Source organism: Arachis duranensis, chromosome 8 (assembly GCF_000817695.3).
Source record: "Arachis duranensis cultivar V14167 chromosome 8, aradu.V14167.gnm2.J7QH, whole genome shotgun sequence".
Classification (NCBI taxonomy): Eukaryota; Viridiplantae; Streptophyta; class Magnoliopsida; order Fabales; family Fabaceae; genus Arachis; species Arachis duranensis.
In genome coordinates, this window is record NC_029779.3 from 3,887,845 (window position 1) to 3,913,897 (window position 26,053).

The window sequence follows — 26,053 nt, forward strand, 5'->3', positions numbered from 1 at the left end:
AGATATTTGTAAGTATATGTAAAATAATATTAAACAATTAATTATAACTCAATCTTAAAGAATTTAAAAGTAATATAAAATAAGTAATTATTAGGCTAACAAAAATAATTTAAGGATATATTCTGTTACAAAAAAAAAGATATATAAGTCAAATTATTTTTTTTCCCTGAAATGCAATTTTTTTTTGGTGGAAGAGATTTTGAGATTAAATGCATGCTTCAGTACCAAATAACCCAATTCAATGAAGTCTACTTATTTAGCTTTTTAATACAAATGATATCAAAAGTTCAAAAAACTGTGGCCCTCCCATCTCTCATTAATTAATTTAAATAAACCTAATTATACAAGCAAATAAAATTTTAAAGTAATGTAAACAGGAGAGAAAAAGATAAACACTGTAGAATATTACTTCTGATCTCCTAACTAGACACTTGTCACATATTAGACATGTCCACACTATTTCTATACATGTAGAAGTGTAAAATATACAGCAACTTCTATATAGTAGAACTCACCATATAGGTAACGTCATATAAGATTAGTTCCTATATCAAAGTTGAGCCAATGTAGTTGTTCGTATAAGAATATCGGACTCTTTATTGTTCATGTCTATGTCTTTCACTAGATTAACAAAGTATAGCCATGGTGATATAAGAAGTGGATCATTCTGCATAAAATTCAAATGGTCAAATTTACTTTTATCAATATCACTAATTTTTACAAAAAGTTCTATCATTTGTTGTGTCATAATTTTTTTTATAGATGTCAAACATAAAGTACACATATTTATCACTATAGAGACAAAATAGACGAAATAAAAAAATTTTATTTTTCATTGATGATAACGATTTATACTTAACTCTTTTCTTCTCCTAGCATTAATGTTCCTCAATATCAAACGCTTTAGCTGGCATAAAGAATTTATCCGAGTGTGCAATAAAATGGGATTATCACAATCAAATATCACTCCAGTATCATTATTTTTCATATGACAATTGGAATACATATTTACAACCACATATCAATTAGATATTTTCTTTTAATTTTTGGAAGAAAATTGTAGGAGAAAAATAAGTAAAATGTTTGTAGAAAATACAAATAATTGCAGATCTTTTATAGCTGTTGAAAATTTATTGTACCATATCTAATTTAGAGTGCAAACATCATAATTTTTCGTTTATCTCTTGTTTGTAGTATAAACGAAATAATATTATGTATATATTGTTTACAGTGTAAACGAAATATTCATATTTTACATATCGTATCTTATCTCGTTTACCGTATAAATAAAATATTCATATTATTATTTTATTTACACGTACCGAAATAAGTAATAGAGTATAAATTCGTAAGACGTCACATATTATCTATATTTGTAAATAATTTTTTTTTCTTTAAAATCCCGAGCTTGATAGAGCCATTGGCTTTGAACTAGTAGTCGATGATGATGTCGTCGTTGCCCATAGTGTCTACACTTCTTAAATCGAATTCACCTCGGTTCACAATTCTAGGATCTGTTAAACACAATTATTTACAAAGTTACCTAATTAATTTACCAATAAAATTTTATAGATAATAATAACCAAAGCTTGCACGCTTGCTAGCAAGGTTATCGTCAAAGATTTATTTTAATTAAATTACATAATGTTTCATTAGGGGTGCCAGTTTGAGTGACGCCACATGATGTCATTGTATTGTTAGGATAGGTTAGTTAGATTAAGAGGATTAATTTAAAAAAATTTTAAAAAATTTAGGATTGTAGTTTTGTAAATTAAAATTGATCTTTTATGGGTCCATTTTTTTTAAGTAAATTTATCAGCATTATGAATATTCGTATAAGAAAATAGTAACTTACTCATTAATCATTATTAACTTTGAATATTATATAGAGATGTTTTACATGGTTAGTCATACATAATATAGCCGTCAAAAATAATTTCAAGAAGATAGAAGTATAAAAATTATCATAATTTTTATAAAAAGTCTGAAAGAGTGGCACTAAATTTGTCTGGATGAAAGACATAGTATACACGGACTTAGTAAAGATTTTAGAAGTTAGTGGCATACAAAAATTAACGAAAATGATAGAAAGTGAATCAAATGATTTCGACAATTATATTGATGAAAATAATGATAAAGATGACAATGCTTTATAAAAATGATATTTGGATATTATATTAGTTTTTTTGAATATTATGTTGTCTGTTTTAGACTTTTAGTATAATGTAAGTCTATTTAATCACGTTTTTTACTTTAATACTTATTAAATTTGTCTATTTTAATTTTAGTCTATTGACAAAATGCTTCTGACATTATTTTCCTTTACTTATTTATTTAGTTGAATATGATCCTCGTGCTTCTTTTAAATTTTAGCAAGTGTATATAGATTTATCAAATTAATCATGATAAATAAAAAAGAAACTACCTACAAATTAATCTATACAAATATTAAAAATTCATATGCTATTGCTGGTTTTTGAGAATGTCAAACTTCTAACTAAACCACATTTCAAGTTGAACTGATCAACTTCAACTTTTTCATGCCCAACGAGGGCAAGAGAACCTAAAGGCTAAAATATAAACTGAGATTCATCAAAAGCAATGTAAATACATAATGCAATTGTTGTCAATTTTTTTTTTCTCTATACTTGAATATCACAAGCATTACACCACAGAGGAGATTTTTTCAAGAGTGTTAGAGGAATTTACACATAGATCTAACTTATTTTAGAAGCTCATTTCGGTCATCTTTAACAACATAGGAAGAGGGAAACACACCTCCATTTCTATACAGCGTTTATGTCTCGGCTTAATTCTGTTCTCTAAATTAAATGAGAAATGCTGTGGAAACTCCTTCAGCTCCTTTAAATCTCTCCCCATCTCCACCACAAAGTAATTGTATTTTGGCTCCAGATTATTCTTAATACTGTAACAAAACAGTGGAGGAAATCTTTGGAACATAATAGTTGCATCGCGTCGAGAAAACCTGATATTCTCGAAGTAATCTATTCGGGGTATAAGCTTTTCTTGGACACTACATGATAGCAAATCAGTGTGCCTACTTACCTCTTCTATGCCAATACTTTGGAGGTAGTAAAGTGCAGGACGGAGTTGGTTATTGACACTACAAACAAGCAATCTCGGACGACGATGTATGACCATTTTAATATATGAGCCTTTTACATGAGCCTCGCGGAGAAGGAAGGTAAAGACGGGTATGATGTCCGAGACGTGGGTGGTCAGAACATCCGGGCACATGCATGCCAACTATGCGTCGAAACTCGATCGTAGTGAAGTGATGCGTGAGCATCTTTCTTATCTTTTCTTAGTGAATTTGCATTTAAATTGTTGAGTTTAATCAAGAATTAATTATCTTTTAGCCATTATGGATGCTACTTTGAGTCTTGTGCAATTTTGTTTATTTTAGGTATCATTTGGCTGGATTTGATGGAGAGGAAGCTTGCACAAATGGAAGGATCACACGAATTAAAGGAGATGATCAGCGAGGAGCGACGCGTGCGTGTACCTGACGCGTATGCGTGACACGCGAAGAAGACCATCGATGCATACGCGTGACTGACGCGTAGGCGTGACATGCGCCACGTGCAGAAAACACATAAAATGTTGGGGTGATTTCTGGGCCCCATTTTGGCACTCAAGTAAGGTGCAGCTCTAAGCCAAGTTAGGCGCGGATCCAGTGAAGCCAAGTGGTCCCCACGTTACAAGGCGCGGATTATTTAATTAATTCTGATTTAAATTCAAATTTAAATTTTAAAAATTTTAAAAGAGGAAAATGTATTATTTTAATTTTTGAAATTAGATTTTAAATTAATTAGGATTAGATATAAAAGATAATATTATTCTATTCCAATTTACATTCCGCAATTTACAGTTTACTGGAATTCTAGTTATTCTCTCTGAGTCATGAGCAACTAAACCTCCACTGTTAAGGTTAGGAGCTCTGTCTATTGTATGGATTGATACTGTTATTTTCTATTTTAATTCATGTTTTGATTTATACTTCACGAATTATTTTCGTTCTTTATCTTATGAATCTGGGTGGAACGGAAGTATGGCCCTCTTTCTAATTGAGTTCTTGTATAATTTGAAAAAGCTCTTTACTTGAACAACAGCTTGAAAATAATTTCTCCTAAATTCTAATTATCTGAATTTAATGGGATACGTGACATATAATCCTCTTATATTTGGATAATTAGGATTTTTGTGACATAATAACTTGAATTAAACTTCACCCTCTAATTGGAACTAATTGACCAAGAAATTGGCGGTTGATGAAAGTTAGAGGAGACTAAAAAGGTCTAAGGAATTAGGGTCTAGTCACATATAGTTTGCGATGAATTAAATCTTGCATGATTAAAATAGTTAGTAAGAAAAATCAATCTGAAAAATAGATAACTCTGAAGCCTTAACTGCCTTCTTCATATTGTTTTCACCTCAATTTATTGCTTGCTTTCTGATTTTCTAAATTACTGTTTAATACTTTCAAACACTTAAACACTATTTTCTGTTTGTCTGACTAAGCTAATCACTCAATTATTGTTGCTTGATCCATCAATTCTCGTGGGATCGACCCTCACTCACCTGAGGTATTACTTAGTACGACACGGTGCACTTGTCGGTTAGTTTATGGTTAGAAATTTTGCACCAAGTTTTTGGCGCCGTTGCCGGGAATTGACAGTGATTAACAACTATTAGTTGTTTGATTGCTTAGATTAGGCGTTTTAGTTTTAATTTTATTTAAATTTTATTGTAGTATTTTTGAAAAAAAATAATAGCACTAATATTTTTCTTAATTTATGAAATTAAGTTTGGTGTTTCCTAGTTCAGGTTACCTCACTGGGAATTCTCTGCACTTTGACGTAGAGAGTTCAATCTTTTCTTGTCTTCTGTTTGTTTATGCGCAGGAACAGAGACAAAGAACATCTCTTAGACTTTGATCCTGAACCTGAAAGGACTTTCAGACGACGTTTGCAACAAGCAAGACTGTACAAGGCTGTAGAATCCACTATGGATCCTAACAATGATGCTATTGCTAATTTGGCAAACCTGAATGGGAATGAGCAACAAAGGAGAGTACTTGGCTCTTACTCTGCTCCTACTGCAGATCTGTATGGAAAAAGTATTGTGGTGCTTCCTATAGCTGCGAACAACTTTGAGTTGAAGCCGCAACTGGTCACCCTGGTGCATCAAAACTGCCAGTATCATGGTCTTCTCCACGAAGACCCAAATCAATTTATTTCTAGTTTTCTGCAGATTTGTGATACTGCGAAGACAAATGGAGTGAATCCAGAGGTGTACAAACTCATGCTCTTCCCGTTTGCTCTGAGGGATGGAACAAAGCTATGGCTAGATTCCCAACCCAAGGAGAGTTTGGATACTTGGGACAAGGTTGTTACTGAGTTTCTTACTAAATGTTTTCCACCAAAGAAGCTGACTAAACTTAAGGTGGAGGTTCAGACCTTCAGGCAGAAGGATGGTGAAACTCTTTATGAAGTTTGGGAGAGATACAAGCTACTGGCTAGGCGATGTCCTCCGGACATGTTCTCCAAGTGGACCCAACTAGATATCTTTTATGAAGTTTTGGGTGAAATGTCCAAGATGTGCTTAGATAATTCAGCGGGTGGTTCACTACACAAGAAAAAGACACCGGAGGAGACTATTGAGCTTATTGAATTGGTTGCTAGCAACCAATATTTATATTCATCTAACAGAAATCCTGTAAACTCTGAGCCTCCTCAGAAGAAAGGTGTATGGAAGTAGAAGCTCTTAATGCCATTCTTGCTCAGAACAAGCTCATGTCTCAGCAAATAAGTCTACTTACTCAATAGATGGGTGGCATGCAAGTCTCAGCTATCAACACCCAAAATCCACCTCAAGAGGCCCCTTATGACATGACAGGTAATTTTGTGCAAAATGATAATTATGATTATGCTCAATCATCTTCTGAACAGGTCAATTACATGGGGAGTAGTCCTAGAAACTCCAATAATGATCCATACTCTAAGACATACAATCTTGGATGGATGGACCAACCTCAGAGAGTCAAAATTTTAACAATAATTCTCAGGGTAGTTTCCAACAGAACAATCATAATAACCGCCAGTTTCAGTCTCATCAACAACAACCACCTCAGCAGGCAAACTCTCAATTCCAACAAGATTCTAATTGGGAGATGATGAGAAGTTTTATGCAGGAAACCATAGCCTACATTAAAAACTTGGAGGTGCAAATGAGCCAACTGAGCAAGCAAATACCTGAGAGGTCTGCAAATACAATTCAAAACTTGGAGATTCAGATGGGTCAATTAGCCACAAAAGTTAATGAAATTGATCAGAGGACCATTAATAGCCTTCCTGGTAACATAATTCCAAATCCAAGAGAAGAATGCAAGGCTATCACCTTGATAAGTGGACAAGTGGCAAGTATGGAAGCACAAGTTAATGAGGAGCAAGTTGAAAAAGAAGTTCCAGAGGAGAAGAAGGAAGAAGTAGAGCACGTCCTTCCAAAGCGTGTGGACAACCCATTCCCAGACTCTCTTGACAGTTATCCTACATTGCCAAAGGCTCCTGAGTACAAGCCTAAAATGCTATATCTTCAGAGACTTCAAAAGGAGACCAAGGACAAGCAGTTTTCAAAGTTCTTGGAAGTTTTCAGAAAGTTTCAAATCAATATTCCTTTTGCTGAGGTTTTAGAGCAAATACCTCTCTATTTCAAATTCATGAAGGAATTGTTGTCAAAGAAGAAGCCTTTAAAGGGGAGATAAGACAGTGATCCTGACTAAGGAATGTAGTGCCATAATTCAGAATAACTTGCCAAGGAAGATGCCAGATCCAGGGAGTTTTCAAATTCCATGCACCATTGGGAGCACAACCTTTGAGAAAGCGTTATGTGATCTGGGAGCAAACATCAATTTAATGCCCTTGTCTGTGATGAAGAAGCTGCAAATCCAAGAGGCATAACCCACAAGAATAGCATTACAGATGGTAGACAAATCTATGAAGCCTGCATACGGATTAGTGGAGAATATCTTGGTCAAAGTGGGTAAGTTCTTCCTCCCAACAGATTTTGTGATTCTTGATACGGGGGAGGATGAAAATACCTCTATAATCCTGGGAAGATCATTCCTAACCACTGGAAGAGCTTTGATTGATGTAGAAGTGGGTGAATTAGTACTTAGAGTGCATGATGAGCAACTAGCCTTTCATGTCTTCAAGGATATACATTCAGTAGGTGAAAAAGAGAGGTGCATGCAGACTAAGCTTATTGATCTAAACCTTCAAGAACCCCCTGATGACGGACAGCAGAATTTGCAGCTCAAACCTCCTTTGGTGACAATCAATAAAACCCCCATGATATCAAACCTAAGTTTGGTGTTGGGAATACATCATCCACCAAGGAGGAGGTTCCCAAAAAGAAGAAAATACCCAGGGGATGGAGAAACAAGAAGATTCCACTGAAGGTTTCTCCCCAGGAATGAAGGTGGTGTTGACTAGCAATCCAGTGTGGACTTATACAGTAAACAGGATCCTCTCTCTGGAGCATATTGAACTACTCTATGGAGAGACAGGAAAGAAGTTCAAAGTAAGGGGTGAAGAACTGAGCCCCTATGATCCTCCTCCTTAGAGGAGCTGACCGTCAAGCTAGTGACGGTAAAGAAGTGTTTGTCGAGAGGCAACTCGATAATTTCGTATCCTTAGTTATTTTTTGTAGTAGTAGCTTTCTTATTTATTTAATTTTTATTGAGTCTTCACTGTTTTTCCTTCATTTTACGTGTGTTCTGATCATGCAGCTATTATAGAAAAGAAACCGAACACTCCGCAAAAAAAAAAGCAGAAGAAGAAGAAAATTCACCTGAGAGATAGGCCGGAGTGGTGCTGGAAGCGTGCCTTCCGCACAAGCAAAACCACGCACACGCGTTCACGATGCATGCGCGTCACTTGCGCATTTGCCAGACAACGCGTACGCGTCCCTGACGCGTACGCTTGACCTTAGAAATCGGTGTAAATAGGTGTTTGGCCAGCGAGTTGTGATGGCTTGGGGCTGGAATTGTGCTAAACGCACAATCTCCATCACGCGTACGCGTCCCTGACGCGTGCGCGTCATTTTCACTTTGGGTACGCACACGCGTCGTCCGTTTATCTCGCCCACATGCGCATCAACCTGAGAGTTGGGCGTGCATGGGGATGCCTTCGCGCAATTCGCACAAACTGATTAATTTATGCAGGATTAACTTATGGCAAACTATATGTGACTAGTCCCTAATTCCTTAGACCTTCTTAGTCTCCTATAAAATTCATTAATTGCCAATTCCTTGGTCAATTAATTCCAATTAGAGGGTGATAATCAATTTCTAGTTTATATGCCACAAAAACTCTAATTACCCAAGAAATAAAAGGATTATATGTCACGTATCCTGTTAAATTCAGATAATTAAAATTTAGGGGAATTTGTTTTCAAGCTGTTGTTCAAGTATAGAGCTTTTTCAAGTTATACAAGAACTCAAATAGAAAAAAGGTCATACTTCCATTTCACCCAAATTCATAAGATAAAGAGCGAAAACAATTCTTAAATTATAAATCCATGCATAAATTAAAATAGACAAAGCAATAAAATCAATCCATACAATTAGACAGAGCTCCTAACCTTAACAATGAAGGATTAGTTGCTCATGGTTCAGAGAAGAAAACTAGGATTCTGGTAAAATGTACCGAGTTTTATCTGATGGCATCTAAATTCCTATTTATAACTAATCCTAATAAATTTAAAATCTAATTATCCAAAATTAAAAATAATATCTTTTCCTAAGAATAGGATTTTGAATTTAAATTCGAATTAATTAACAAGTCTTTAGCTGATGGGTGGGGACCACTTGATTTGTCCATTCTACAGCTTCTAATCTGTGTTTTCTGGGCTGGAAACTGGGTTAAAATAGTCCAGAAATCGCCCCCAACATTTTTCTGCGTTTTTTGCACGTGGCGCATGTCACGCGTACACGTCGATGGTCTTTTTCGCAAGTCACGCGTACGCGTCAGTCATGTGTACGCATCGGCATGGATATCTCCAAATCACGCGCACGCGTCAGGCACGCGTGCGCGTCGCTCCTCGCTGCCATCTCCTTTGATTCTTGTGCTGCAGAAACTCCATCAAATTCCGCCGAATGCTACCTAAAATAAACAAAATTGTAAAAGACTCAAAGTAGTATCCATATTGGCTAAAATATAATTAATTCTTTATTAAATTCAACAAATTAGATGCAATTTCACTAGAAAAAGATAAGAAAGATGCTCACGCATCACAACACCAAACTTAAACTGTTGTTTGTCCTCAAGCAACCAAAACTAATATAAGCTTAGGATGTGAATTTGCATGAGAATGAGAGTTCGATTAAGCTTGTGTCTCTTCTTATAGTGGGGTTTATAACTGTAATCCTGAATATGTTTGGCATCTCACTCTCCTTTGAATCAGGAGGATGTTATTGTCATTCAGAATTAGAATCCGGATAATATTATGAATTCTCTGATCTTTACATTTTAGTTTAATCCTTGAACACAGCAAAATTGACCTTAATTTATTTTTTCTTTGGTGCTTTGCACCTTGAGCCTAGCCGTGACTTTAAATGTTTTGTCTCAAGGATTACTTGACACAGAAACACCACAAGAACTTAACTGGGGGTCTCTCTTTGAGTCTTGATTTTTTCTTTCAGTTACTCCTAAACAGTGGTGCTTAAAGCCTTTGGCATACTCTGTTAAACGCACTTGATCTCGACTCTAAGTGTTTTGTCTCAAGGATTACTTGACACAATCACACCACAAGCATATGACTAGGGAAACAACTCTTTGAACTTTTAATCACGTCTGACCTCCCTAGTCATTGATGCTCAGAGCCTTGGACCTTGCTTTTATTATTTATTTATTTTTTTTTCTTTTGCTGTTTCTTTTGCTTCAAGGATTAAATTTTTGTTTATTTCAGAGAAGTCATAATAATTCTCTAAATTTTTGTTCCTTATACATCAACATCCCTTGATTCAAATTTAAATATGCACTGTTCATATCGTGCATTCAGAATTACAATTAATACCACCACATTTAAGTAAATAAGACTACTCTTAAAATTAACTCAATTTCTCATGCAATACATCACTTCTGTATTATATTTTTTTCATTTTTTTGAATTCAAGCTCAGTGGGTAATACATGAGACATCTTTTCAGAATTAAAGCATTTAAGGGGAAATCAAACTAAACCTAGGATTCTCACTAATAAAGGATCATGCAACAGACAAAACAAAATAGTAGAAAACCGGAACATAACATAGAAAAAGAGGGGAGAAAAAAATGAAAGGAACCCAACCACCTTAGTTATCCTAGCGGTCGCTTTATTCTTCAGGTTATGCTCCTCCGTGAAGATGATTTGCCTCCCTTTTGGTGCCATAGGAATAAATAGAAAATCCTTAAGCGGAGCGTCAACACCAAACTTAAAGGTTTGCTTGTCCTCAAGCAAAAGAAAAAAAGAACTGAAAATAGAAAGAGACAAATATTATGATAAAAGAAAAAGAAAAGGATAAAAGAACAAAAGAGGATTAGGATTGGGAGAGGGGGAAAGAAAATTAAAACTGGGCGGCGAACTAGTGTAGTTGTGCGGCGCAGACGACGCGTACGCGTACGACACGCATACGTGTGGGTCGCAAAATTTCTAAATGACGCGTCAGCGTCAGGCACGCGTCCGCATGCCTTGAGTTTTGGGCAATTCGCGCGAAGGCAGCCGCACGCACGCACAACTCGCTGTTCGCGTGCTTTGGGAACCCAGATTTTCATGACGCACACGCGTGGATGGCCAATTGTGTAAATGACGCGCACGCGCACGCGTGGTCAATTTTTGTGTGTCTAGCACACTTCCAGTCTCATGCCAGCACAACTCTCTGCTCAAACACTCTTTTACATCGATTTTTCAGGTCATGCGTACGCGTCGCTGACGCGCCCGCGTGAATGGTGAAATATCATAAACGATGCGCACGCGTGGGTTTGTTTGTGCTAGAGGCATCATTCTTGCGCCACTCCCATGCATCCCTCTATTCAAATTTATTTTTCACGCACACATGACTGACGCGTTCACGTCAGCGACGCTTGCGCGCCACGTGCTTTTTTTTTTGAAATATACGGTTTCTGTTCTAAAATAGCTGCATGATCAGAAAATTAGTAAGAACGCAATAAAAATAAAATAAATAAGAAAACTACTACTAAGAAAAATAAAAATAGCTAAGGATATGAAATTATCGGGTTGCCTCCCGACAAGCGCTTCTTTATCGTCACTAGCTTGACGGTCAGCTCCTCTAAGAAGGAGGATCATAGGGGCTCAGCTCTTCACCCCTTACTTTGAACTTCTTTCTTGTGTCTCCATAACGTAGCTCAATATGCTCCAGAGAAAGGATTCAGATTACTGTATAAACCCATGCTGGATTGCTGGTCAACACTACCTTCATTCCTGGGAAGAAACCTTCAGTGGGGATCTTTTTGTTTCTCCATCCTCTGGGTACTTTCTTTTTTTGGGAACCTCTTCCTTGGTAGATGATGCATTCCCAACACCAAACTTAAGTTTGATGTCAGGAGGAATTTTATTGATTGTTGCCAAGGAAGGTTTGAGCTGTAGATTCTGCTATGTATCATCAGGGGGTTTTTGAAGGTTTGGATCAATAAGCTCAGCATGCATGCACCTCTTTTCTTCACCTGTTAGATGTATATCTTTGAAGACATGAAAGACCAGTTGCTCATTATGCACTCTAAGCACTAATCACCTACTTCTACATCAATCAGAGCTCTTCCAGTAGCTAGGAATGATCTTCCTAGAATTATAGAGGCATTCTCATCCTCCACTGTGTCAAGAATCACAAAGTCTGCTGGGAGAAAGAACTTACCCACTTTGACCAAGATATTCTCCACTAATCTGTATGCAGACTTCATAGATTTGTCTGCCATCTGTAATGCTATCTTTGTGGATTGTGCCTATTGGATTTGCAGTTTCTTCATCACAGTCAAGGGCATTAAATTGATGATTGCCCCCAGATCACATAGGGCTATCTCAAAGGTTGTGCTCCCAATGGTGCATGAAATTTGAAAGCTCCCTATATCTGGCATCTTTCTTGGCAAGTTATTCTGAATGATAGCACTACATTCTTTAGTCAAGACTACTGTCTCATCTCCCTTTAAACGCTTTTTCTTTGACAACAGCTCCTTCATGAACTTGACATAGATAGACATTTACTCCAAAACCTCAGCAAAAGGAATATTGATTTGTAACTTTCTAAAGACTTCCAAGAACTTTGAAAACTGCTTGTCCTTGGTCTCCTTTTGAAGTCTCTGAGGATACGGCATCTTAGGCTTGTACTCAGGAGCCTTTGGCAGTGTAGGATAAGTGTCAAGAGAGTCTTGGAATGGGTTGTCCGCACGCTTTGGAGGGGTGTGCTCCAATTCTCCCTTCTTCTCATCTGGAGCTTCCTTTTCAACTAGCTCTTCATTGGCCTTGGTTTCAAGGCCAGCTACTTTACCACTTCTCAATTGAATAACCTTGCAATCATCTCCTGGATTCACCACTGTATCACCTTGAAATGTACTTGCAGACCTCTCAAGTATTTGCTTGCTCAGTTGGCCCACTAGCACCTCTAAATTTCTAATGGAGGCTCTGGTTTCCTGCATAACTTGTGCTTCCGCACTTGCCACTTGTCCACTTATCACGGAGATAGCCTTGCATTCCTCTCTTGAATTTGGAATTGTGTTACCCAGAAGGCTATTAGTAGTCCTCTAATCAATCTCATTAACTTTTGTGACTAATTGACCCATTTAAATCTCCAGGTTCTTGATGGATGCTCTGGTTTCCTGTCTAAAACCTGTCAATATTGCTTCCAAATCATTGTTCTGTTGGAAACCGCCCTGAGAACTATTGTTGAAGTTCTGAGGTCTCTGAGGTTGATACCTCCATCCAAAATTTGGGTGATTCCTCCACCCCTGATTGTATGTCTTAGAATATGGATCATTGTTGGGATTCCTAGGACCACTCCCCATGTAATTCACCTGTTCAAAAGAAGGTTGAGCATAATTATAATTATCATTTTGCACAAAATTATCTGCCATGTCATAGGAGATTTTTTGTGGTTAATTTTGTGTGGTGATAGCTGAGACTTGTATGCCACCCATCTGTTGAGTAAGTAGATTTATTTTCTGAGACATCAGCTTGTTCTGAGTAAGAAGAGCATTAACAGCTTCTACTTCCAACACGCCTCTCTTTTGAGGGGTCTCAGAGTTCACCAGATTCCTGTTAGATGAGTATAAATATTGGTTGCTAGCAACCAATTCAATAAGCTCAATAGTCTCCTCTGGTGTCTTCTTCTTGTGCAATGAACATTCTGCAAAATTATCTAAGCACATCTTGGACATTTCACCCAAACCTTTATAAAAGATGTCTAGTTGTGTCCATTTAGAGAACATGTCTGGAGGGCATTGCCTAGTCAGTAGCTTGTATCTCTCCCAAGCTTCATACAGAGTTTCACCATCCTTATGTCTGAAGGTCTGAACCTCCAACCTAAGTTTAGTCAGCTTCTTTGGTGGGAAAAATTTGGTGAGAAACTCAGTAACCACCTTGTTCCAAGTATCCAAACTCTCCTTGGATTGGGAATCTAGCCATTGCTTTGCTCCATCCCTCAGAGCAAACGGGAAGAGCATGAGTTTGTACACATCTGGATTTACTCCATTTGTCTTCACAGTATCACAAATTTGTAGAAAACTAGAAATAAATGTATTTGGGTCTTCGTGGGAAAGACCATGATACTAGCAATTTTGTTGCACCAGGGTGACCAGTTGAGGCTTCAACTCAAAGTTGTTCGCAGATATAGGAGGCACCACAATGTTTTTTCCATAAAGATCTGTAGTAGGAGTAGAATAAGAGCCAAGCACTCTCCTTTGTTGCTCATTCCTATTCGGATTGGCCACATTGCATTATCATCATCATTAGGATCCATAGTGGATTCTGCAGCCTTGTAAAGTCTAGTTTGTTGTAAACGTTGCCTGAAAGTCCTTTCAGGTTCAGGATCAAAGTCTAAGAGATGTTCTTTGTCTCTGTTCTTGCGTATAAACAAACAGAAAACAAGAAAGGATGGAAATCTCTACGTCAGAGTGCAGAGAATTTCCAGTGAGGTAACCTGTGTAAAGGAAAAGTACTAAATAAAATAAATTAATAAATAGAAAAAATAATAAATAGGTAACACCAAACTTATTTTCAGAAATTAAGAAAAATATTGGTGCTATTTTTTTATTTAAAAAATTTTTTCGAAATTTTTTTTGAAACTAATAAAATTAAATTTAAATAAAATTAAAATTAAAACGCCTAATCTAAGCAATCATACAACTGATAGTTGTTAATCACAGTCAATCCCCGGCAACGGCGCCAAAAGCTTGGTGCGGTATTTTATAACCCACAAACTAACCGGCAAGTGCACCGGGTCGTACCAAGTAATACCTTACGTGAGTAAGGGTCGATCCCACGAGGATTGATGGACTAAGCAACAATGGTTAAGTGATTGGCTTAGTTAGGCAAACAGAAAAGAGTGTTTTGGTATTCAAAGAGCATTAAACAGTAAATTAAGAATTTCAAAAAGCAAGCAGCAATGAGTTGGGAATAAAATATGGAGAAAACAGTTAAGGTTTCAGAGTTATCTATTTTTCTGGATTAACTTTTCTTACTAACTAATTTAATTAAGCAGGATTTAATTTATGGCAAACTGTATGTGACTAGACCCTAATTCCTTAGACCTTCCTAGTCTCCTCTAAAATTCATTAATTGCCAATTCCTTGGTCAATTAATTCCAATTAGAGGGTGATAATCAATTTCTAGTTTATATGTCACAAAAACTCTAATTACCCAAGAAATAAAAGGATTATATGTCACGTATCCTGTTAAATTCAGATAATTAAAAATTAGGAGAATTTGTTCTCAAGCTGTTGTTCAAGTATAGAGTTTTTCCAAGTTATACAAGAACTCAAATAGAAAAAAAGGTCATACTTCCGTTCCACCCAAATTCATAAGATAAATAGCGAAAACAATTCTTAAATTATAAATTCATGCATAAATTAAAATAGAAAAAGCAATAAAATCAATCCATACAAATAGACAGAGCTCCTAACCTTAACAATGAAGGATTAGTTGCTCATGGTTTAGAGAAGAAAACTAGGATTCTGGTAAAATGTAATGAGTTTTATCTGATGGTATCTAAATTCCTATTTATAACTAATCCTAATAAATTTAAAATCTAATTATCCAAAATTAAAAATAATATCTTTTCCTAAGAATAGGATTTTGAATTTAAATTTGAATTAATTAACAAGTCTTCAGCTGATGGGTGGGACCACTTGATTTGTCCATTCTGCAGCTTCTAATCTGTGTTTTCTGGGCTGAAAACTGGGTCAAAACTGTCCAGAAATCGCCCCCAGCGTTTTTTTGCATTTTCTGCATGTGGCGTCAGTCACGCGTACGCGTCGATGGTCTTCTTCGCAAGTCACGCAGATGCGTCGATCACGCGGCCGCATCGCTGAGCAAATCTTTAATTTACGCGTATGCGTCAGTCACGCGTACGCGTCGCCATGGATATCTCCAAATCACGCGCACGCGTCAGGCATGCGTGCGCGTCGCTCCTCACTGCCATCTCCTTTGATTCTTGTGCTGCAGAAACTCCATCAAATTCCGCCGAATGCTACCTAAAATAAACAAAATTGCAAAAGACTCAAAGTAGTATCCATATTGGCTAAAAGATAATTAATTCTTTATTAAATTCAACAAATTAGATGCAAATTCACTAGGAAAATATGGGAAAGATGCTCACGCATCAAGGACAAGCAAACCTTTAAGTTTGGTATTGACGCTTTGCTTATGGCTTCTCTATTTAGCACCAAAGGGAGATGAATGTTCTTCATGGAGGAATGAGATGGCCACCAGCATAACTGAGGTGGTTGAGTTTCTTTCATTCTATTTCTCTTCCATTCTTATTTTGTTGTCTTCTGTTTTCTGCTGCTTTGATTGCTTGCATGATCTTTAGTACTTTCAAAAAAAATTTGCCTCATATATTGCTCACTAAGCTTGAATTCAAAAGAAAAAAAGTGATGTATTGCATGAGAAATTGAGTTTATATTTAAGAGTAGTCTTATTTACTTAAATGTGGTGGTATTATTTGTGATTTTTGAATGCATGACATGAACAGTGCATATTTGAATTTGAATCAAAAGATGTTCATGTATAAGAAACAGGAATTTAGAAAATTATTATGACTTCTTTGAAATAAACAAAAATTTAATCCTTGAAGCAAAAGAAACAACAAAAAAAACTATAAAAGCAAGTTCCAAGGCTCTGAGCATCAATGACTAGGGAGGTCAGACATGATTAAAAGCTCAAAGAGCTGTTTCCCTAGTCATATGCTTGTGGTGTGATTGTGTCAAGTAATCCTTGAGACAGAACACTAAGGGTCGAGATCAATTGCATTTAACAGAGTATGCCAAAGGCTTTGAGCACCACTGTCTAGGAGTAACTGAAAGAAAAATCAGAACTTAAGAAGAGTTTCCTAGTTAAGTGCTTGTGGTGTTTCAGTGTAAAGTAACCCTTGAGACAAAACATTTAAAGTCACGGCTAGGCTCAAGGTGCAAAGCACCAAAGAAAAGAGAATTAAAGTAAATTTTGTTGTGTTCAAGGATTAAACTGGAGTATAAAGATCAGAGAATTCATAATATTATCTGGATTCTAATTTCGAATGACAATGACATCCTTCTGATTCAAAGTAGAGTGAGATGCCAAAACTATTCAGGATTGCAGTTATAAACCCCACTATAAGAAGAGACATGAGCTTAATCGAACTCTCATTATCTTGCAAATTCACATCCTAAGCCTGTATTAGTTTGGTTGCTTGAGGACAAGCAACAATTCAAGTTTGGTGTTGTGATGCGTGAGCATCTTTCTTATCTTTTCCTAGTGAATTTTCATTTATATTATTGAGTTTAATCAAGAATTAATTATCTTTTAGCCACTATGGATGCTACTTTGAGTCTCGTGCAATTTTGTTTATTTTAGGTAGCATTTGGCTGGATTTGATGGAGAGGAAGCTTGCACAAATGGAAGGAGCACAAGAATTAAAGGAGATGATCAGCGAGGAGCGACGGGTGCGCGTACCTGATGCGTGCGCGTGATCTGGAGATTTATGCAGCGACGCGTGCGCGTACCTGACGCGTACGCGTGACACGCGAAGAAGACCATCGACGCGTACGCGTGACTGACGTGTCCGCGTGACATGCGCCACGTGCAGAAAATGCAGAAAACGCTGGGGGCGATTTCTGGGACCCATTTTGGCACTCAAGTAAGGCGCAGCTCTCAGCCAAGTTAGGCGCGGATCCAGTGAAGCCAAGTGGTCCCCACGTTACAAGGCGCGGATTATTTAATTAATTCTGATTTAAATTTAAATTTTTTTAAAATAGGAAAAGATATTATTTTAATTTTTGAAATTAGATTTTAAATTAATTAGGATTAGATATAAAAGATAATATTATTCTATTCCAATTTACATTCCGCAATTTACAGTTTACCGAAATTCTAGTTTTTCTCTCTGAGTCATGAGCAACTAAACCTCCACTGTTAAGGTTAGGAGCTCTGTCTATTGTATGGATTGATACTATTATTTTCTATTTTAATTCATGTTTTGATTTATACTTCACGAATTGTTTTCATTCTTTATCTTATGAATTTGGGTGGAACGGAAGTATGACCCTATTTCTAATTGAGTTCTTCTATAATTTGGAAAAGTTCTTTACTTGAACAACAGCTTGAAAATAATTTCTCCTAAATTCTAATTATCTAGATTTAATGGGATACGTGACATATAATCCTCTTATATTTGGATAATTAGGATTTTTGTGGCATAATAACTTGAACTAAACTTCACCCTCTAATTGGAATTAATTGACCAAGGAATTGGCAGTTGATAAAAGTTAGAGGAAACTAGAAAGGTATAAGGAATTAGGGTCTAGTCACATATAGTTTGCCATAAATGAAATCTTGCATGATTAAAATAGTTAATAAAAAAAGTCAATCCAGAAAATAGATAACTCTGAAGCCTTAACTGCCATCTTCATATTGTTTTCACCTCAATTTATTGCTTGCTTTCTAATTTTTTAAATTACTGTTTAATGCTTTCGAACACTCAAACACTATTTTCTGTTTGTCTGACTAAGCTAATCACTCAATTATTGTTGCTTGATCCATCAATCCTCGTGTGATCGACCCTCACTCACCTGAAGTATTACTTGGTACGACTCGGTGCACTTGCTAGTTAGTTTGTTGTTAGAAATTCCGTACTATGAAGTCCATGGACATAATGAATTACACTGTAGATTTAATGTCATCGAGGGAGGCAGTGATCAACTTCGGATAATTTTCGATAACTGAGAAATAGTCTAGAACTATGGAATCTAAATTGAGGATCATTTTCTGGAAGCTAGTATCAGGGTTAGGAGGAAGGCTTTTCTTGGGAGATATGGTTTTCTTTGGAAATCTAAAACCGGCATCAGCATTGGGAGATAGGCTTTTCTTTGGACAACCAAATCCGGGATCAGGGTTGGGAGATAGGCTTTGCTTTGGACATCGCCACTTTACAACCTGCAGAAGAAAAATAACAAGAAAACTCAAGCTCATGTTAACAAACCCAAGGGGCTATGTTGTTATTTCTTAACACACTAACCTCAATCCAAGACTCCTTTTTTTAATTAAAAAAAAGTTTTGGGTTGAGAACAATAAACATTTAAGAAGATCAAGCAGTACCTACCCATACGTCTAATAGACCTGCCAAGCCAAGACCTCCTAGTAGCAGCACCCATATTTGAGTGATAACCTGCAGAATTTCGAAACATTAAGAACCATCCTCAATAGTCCAATGAAAATTTTCTACTCAGACACAAGATTGATGTAGAAACCTCATTAGAGCATAAACATTAATGGTATATGTGCCCTTTGAATATGTTTAATGTTTGAGAACAATACTAGCAACATGTCAACAGAATACTATTAAATTGAAATGTTATACCAGAAGTAGCGGCACCACAAACTACACCCCAAACCAACGGAGGCCAAGTGATAGGTTTTGTAAATTGAAGTTGAATCTTCCATTTATTCTGCACAACATAAATAGAAAGGATAAGTACAAAAGCAGTTTCATAATGTTAACTACCAAGTACACCTAAATAAAGCAATAAATTTTTAGCAGCAAAAAACTTTCAAGTTAGAACTTTATAACCACATTCAAAGCTTAATTCGTTTTCAACATGTTCAACTACATTTTCAGTGATGTATGAATGGCAGCCTAATACACGAGGCTCCCATCAGACTGTGACCTCAAGATTACAAGACCGCACGGAGGCAACAACCTTATTGTTGCATCATAGTTCACCATCCACATGAGGATCGAGCCACAAAAGTAGAAAAAGTTTCAAATAGCTTTCAAAATTGTTAAAAATCATATACACCTTTGGGTAAATAGTTTTTCACTGTCATCCAATTCATGTGTTTTAGATGACTTTTTAAGTAGTGTGTTTGAAAATAGTTACTTTTGATGGTGTGGCAATAGACAAATACAAAATTCGATATTATATAAAACTATTTTAAGTTGTAGGTGCATGAAAATTAAATTCTTGGTGAAATACATGTGGTATTGTGGTCAGATTTGGAAGATTTTGTCAACAACAACATCAAGAATCAGAAATTTTGTCTAAAACAACTATACTTGCCTTTCATTCATTCTTGAACTCCTTGTTCTCAAATTTCAGTAAGTGAATGAAATTGTGGTGCTAATCATCCTTTATTATTTAAAAACAAAATTGAACATCATTTGATTCATAAAAAACTAAGCCTAAGCAAATTACCATATTTTACATAAGAACAGTAAAAAGAGTACTTTGAAATTTGAAAACCCAATGTTTTACTCTTTCAACAACCAAGAAAACCAGAAAGTGTGTGGTGAGTCAACCTACTAGTGAATGAGAAAGGAAGTGAAGGCACCCTTGTTCTTGTGCATGAGATTGTTGTTGTTCTAGGTGGAACTAAAACCATGTTGAGAGAAAGCGAAGCCATTTTTTTAGGAAGATAGGAGCTTGTAACTCTGAAACTAAGGAAGAAGCTTGAATGTTCGACACTCAGAACACTATAGATTCAAGTGGTGTGTTCTATGCTGTAAGTGATAAAGTTTTTGTTTTTTTTATTTATTTATTTTAGGTAGACATTAAACAAAGTTTTAATGAAAGGGTAAGGTACTTTGAAGTCTACGAAATTTTTTATGTTCATGCCTACGTGGCATCATTTGATTGCTTTGTTTGCATTATTTTGATCAATTTATTTTGTTCGGTTCAATAACAGAAATCGCTGTTCCAAAAACCAGAAGTGAACCGTTGAATTGACCGGGAACCGACTGGTCGAACCAGACCGGAACTCCATTGGATTTATAGTAAACGACGTTGTTTCGTCAGTTTAACGGAAGAAAAAAGGAATTGCACGCATTCCAATGTGGGTTCTACATCTCCAGACTACATCATTACATATACAACAAGGTTGATCTTCTGTTTTATTAACTTGTTTAACTTTATTTTGGTTTTGGAGGCATTTTTTAATCCTTTTATGTCTTTTTGTTCTTATTATTGGGTTTTCGGCATTGATTTGATTCATCATTTAAATTTGGATATTTTAAGAGTTACATTAGACTATAATTATATTTTTGTATATTTATTTATTATTATTCTATTATAAAACAATTATTCTATTTGAACTACGATTGAACTAGTAAATCAGTGAATCAGTAGTTAGAGCTATGCAGCAAGCGAGATTCAAACTCCCGACATTTATTTAAGTAGACGAGTGAGTTTTTTTTAACAAATGGAGCTCAACACATTGAAGTGGAGCATATAAGGATGTAAAACACAAAAATGAAGCAAGAAAATAAACACCATACAATACGGTATAATCCGTTTTCATCTTCGACATTGCTATCAACAACTGAACGGATCAACACCACTCCATTCCTTGTAGCTCACAAACGACCTATTCTTGACTCCATCAACACCTCTCTCACAGCTCTGGAATACTCTGCTATTCCGTTCCAACCAAATGTTCCAGATAACTGTAAAGAACCCTATCAGCCACTTCTTTTGCTCAGATTTACGACCAGGCACTTCAATCCAGCTCTCAAACAGCTCTTTGACAATCTTCGGAATAGCCCAAGCTCTATCGGTAGTCATCAACCAAGCGCACCACACATGTCATGTAAACTCACAGCCAAGAAATAAATGATTCACAAATTCTATTTCTTTTTTGCACAGAACACAAATATTATCACCATGATGTATAATTCCTAGTCTACTGAGACTCTCTTTAGTGTTGACTCTGCCTACTAAGACAAACCATGCAAACAGTTTAACTCTTGGGGGGAACCAATCCTCTCTATATGGGACTGGTGAAACTATAGTTTGTGATGTCCTCTGAGATAGTCTCTTATTGTAGCACCTGCACCAAAGAGTTAGTAGAAAAAACACCTGTTCTGTCAAATTTCCATACAACTGTATCCTCTCTATCAGATGATAGTCTAGTTAACCGTAGCCGCTCATGAAGTTGATTGAGCAACTCTAGCTCCCATTGGAATAATTCTCTCATCCACTGAAAATTCCATACCCACTCTAACCCATTCCAAAATCCACAGTCTCCTATGACAGATCTTTGTTGATTTGAAATAGAGAAGAGTCTCGAAAAACTATCTTTTAAGGAGCCACTTTGTAGCCAATCATCCTCCCAAAAATGAATACGTCTGCCATTCCCCACCTCCATAGACAAATCATTGATCATCATATCTCTTACCTGTTACTCTTTAATATTAAGTTGGCAAATGTCCTTCCACGGGCCACCTCTTGACGGTAATGTCTGTTTTGACAACATTAGAGTTGGGTTCAAATGATTACAAGAACATACCACCTTCTTCCACAATGGGCAATCTTCCTTCGAAAAGCACCACCACCACTTAAACAAAAGCGATGCATTTCTGATTAAAGCATCTCCCACCCCTAAACCACCTAGCTTTTTCGGAGTGCCATCTCCCATTTAACCAGTGGTATACCTTTGTTCCCATCTTCTTTACTCCAAAAAAACCTTCTCTGTAGCTCAATTATCTTTTCTGCAACTGCCTTTGGCATCTTGTACAAGCTCGAGTAGTACACCGGTAGGCTATTAAGAACATATTTTATGAGGACCAACTTACCAGCTTTGTTGAGGGGCTTCGCTTTCCATAAGCTGAGCTTGTCTTCCACCTTGTCTATGATCGGTTTCTAGGTCTTCACCAGCCGAGGGTTTGCACCTAGGAAAATACCTAAGTACCTGACAGGTAGAGTGGCTTCCGCACATCCCAACAAATCACACATATTCGTCACCCCTGTTCACAGTTAATCGAGATCAAACTGGACTTATCAAAGTTAATGCTCAAGCCAGACATTAGCTCAAAAAAATGCAGTAGTCTCTTATAATTTACTATTGTCTCTGTTTTCTGGGGGCAAAATAAGATTGTGTCATCTGCAAATTAGAGATGCGACAACCCTATATTATCTCTTCCTACCATCAGTGGAGAAATACGTCCATTCCTGACTGCCTTACCCACCATCCTGTGCAGTACATCTATGACAAGAACAAACAGAAAGGGAGAGAGAGGGTCTCCTTTTCCATCCTGAACGGCTTAAATTGTGATCCATTGATCAACACCGACATAGATGCTGTAGTCACACATTCCTTCACCCATGTCCTCCATCTAAGACCAAAGCCCATCTTTTGCAGCACAATATCCACAAAACTCCATCTCACCCTGTCGTACGCTTTCTGAAAGTCCAATTTGATAATTGCCGCCTGCTTCTTTCGTACCTATAGCCATTGGACCGTCTCACATGCTATGAGTGCCCCATCGTGTATTTTACGACCCTTTACAAATGCAGATTGAGTTTCTCCCACTATACCTGGCATCACTGATCGTATTCTTCTCACTAAAACTTTAGATATCACCTTGTAGACACAACCAACCATGCTAATAGGCCTCAGGTCTTTGATTTCTTTAGCTCTCACAAATTTTGGAGCTAGTGTCACCCATGTTACATTATCATCCGTTGGTAGCTTCGCACTTTGAAAGAAATCCAATACAGCTGTAGTAAACTCTTGGCCAATCTCACCGCAACATTTCTTTATGAAATTCATATTGTACCCGTCACTACCTGGCGCTTTACTGGACTCGCAATCCCAAACTGCCTCTCGTATTTCCTCAGGCGATGGCATCGTCTCTAGCACTGCTGCTTCCTCGTCCTCAATCTGCTTAACCAACCCATCACGGATCCCAATTGTAGGAGCCAATTCTTGTCGATATAAATCTTTATAAAATCCCATAATTGCACCCTTTATTCTGGACTGGTTCCTCACTAATCGGCCATTGATTACCAGAGAATCAATCCTGTTGTTCCTCCTTCTAGATGACGCTAGGTTATGGAAGTATCTAGTGTTTTTGTCTATATCTCTAACATGTTGGGATCGAGACATCTGCTTCTAATGAATCTCCTTTCTGGCATACCACGTCACACAACAAATCACAAGAGCCTTCCGTCTAACCTCTACTGTTCCGTCATACCTACCAGCACTAACCATATCATCAATCTTCTTAATCTCTTCCTCAATGAGTTGTTTAATCGACCCAAGTTGGTTACTATTTTATTTTAATAAGGTGAATGTGAATTATAGATTATCACCACACCTCACCACTTTTTGGTTTATGGATTTTTCATCTTTTAATTGATTCAAGAAAAAGCCTTTTAAATAGTCGGGCTTCTGCTTTCCACCACCAAGACACACCTTTTACTCAGACCGAAGGCAAAACCAAATAAAGTTTTTCCTTCGAAAATTATGAGCATATAAAAGTCCATACCATAATGGGCTAAGATGTACGAGTACTTGAAAAGGAAATTTTCGATGGCTCAAAAAAATAGAATTTTCGCATATACCAGTATATTATAATCGAGTTTAATTATTTTTTTTAATTTTTATAGTTTTATTAAAATTGTAATTAAGTTTCTGTAATTTTTTTCAATTATGTTTCTATATTATATCAAATTTTGTAATATTTTGTTAAAAATAGAATATTTTATTAATTTCAATATTTTTGTCGCGATAGAGACTTAATTATAAAATCTGATATGGCATAGAAATTCAATTAAAAAGATAAAAAAATATAAGGACTTGATAGAATTTTTGATAGAACTATAACAAGTTAGAGACTAACACAGTAATTAAATCTTATAATTAAAGTAATGTTCATTTTGGTTCTTAAAATTTTCGACAATCATCAAAATAATTATTGATTTTTGGAAATGATGAACTTGGTCCTTGAATTTACAAATCTTAAATCTCTATTCAACTCTAATTCAATAGTACTAACTTAGAGTATTATAGTGCCATGGCAATCCAATGAATTCTTTTTAATGTTTTTGTTTTGATATTTTTGGAGTCAATTTGAATATTCTCTTGGAATATAAATACAAAAATAGAGAGAAAGAGTTAAAAATATTGAAGCAAAGACATAAATTATTTTGTATCTATTTAGTACTAATATTAGATACACTATAAAAACTTATAAAATATCTACTTTTATCTTCTTTTTTTATCGCTATCTCTTTCCGTCACAATTCTTTAATCTTCACTAAAAAAATCATAAATTCCAAATGAAAATAGTAGAACCAATAATTTCAGTCATGCCTAATACTATATCGATGAACCGAATAACCAAAAACCAATGAACCGATAAAAAAAAAAAATCAAACTCGCTAAAAATCGATCCAACCGAACTATTTAGAATTTAAAATTTTTTCATAATGCTTAAGGTGGGGTTTAAATCCCTTTCCTCAATGAAAAAGATGTCATTCATAGCCACCAAGCTGTCATGCTTCTTATTAATATATTTACAAATTATAAAACAGATATATATCTTTTATCAAATATTTTACTTTTATTTAATTATTTTGATTTTAGTCATAAATTCACTCATTCTTAAATTAATTATATTTTTATTTAACAATAATTATTAACTCACTTGTTTTTTCTTTTCATAATTATATAATATCTATTAATATTATTTTTTAATAAATACTTGTAGTATATAATAATATAATAGATATAAATTAATTAATAAATTATTAAAATTTAAAAATAATAGTTATTTTAATATAAAAATAAAATAAAATATTTATGATAGAATAAAATTAACAAAATACTTATTTTTCCTGTTCTATATTATTTTAGAATAACTAGATATTCTTAAAATATTAGTAAAAATATGTATTTTAAATTTTAATTCTAAATTTTTGACTTTTTTTTTATTTACATAGGATTGGGTCAACCGATTCAACTAGTGATTCGCCGGTTGAACTTGAACCAATGACCTAGTAATCTGATCAGTTTGATTCAATTCTAACAACTATGCTTGATTTAGTGTTTACAATTGAAAGACCAAAATGCCCCCAACAATTTCAGAAAAGCTAGTTACGATATTGAGCCACTTTTGGAAAAAAAATTGTTTTCTCACACCCATATTAAAATTCATATGAAGACATCCTCGTTAAAATATCTATCTAAAATTAATGTTCGAACTATATAATATTTAATATTATTTTAAATATTTTATTAGTATGTCATATAATGCTCATAAAGATTTATTTGTCACATCCAAATAATCCCACTTAGCATTAGAATAAATTTGAATTTGTGATTAGAAACAACGTGACAAAGCATTTGAAAAGAAAGATACTTTGCCAGAAGGCAGCATATGCATGCCCACGCAAGAAGAAACAAAGATGTTGCCTTGGGTGCAAGGCCGCAACTTAAGCTTACCCACTCATCACTCCTCGAATCACTTTTGAACTGTGTTGAATACAAATTTCTTGTGTCTTCTCTCATCCC

At 35.7% G+C, this 26,053-nt stretch overlaps 1 pseudogene; it reads right to left on the reverse strand.

The window, feature by feature from the left end:
* Positions 1-550: 550 nt before the first annotated feature.
* LOC107460195 (transcription termination factor MTEF1, chloroplastic-like) lies at positions 551-18,616 on the reverse strand (annotated as a pseudogene).
* Between the last annotated feature and the right edge of the window lie 7,437 nt (positions 18,617-26,053).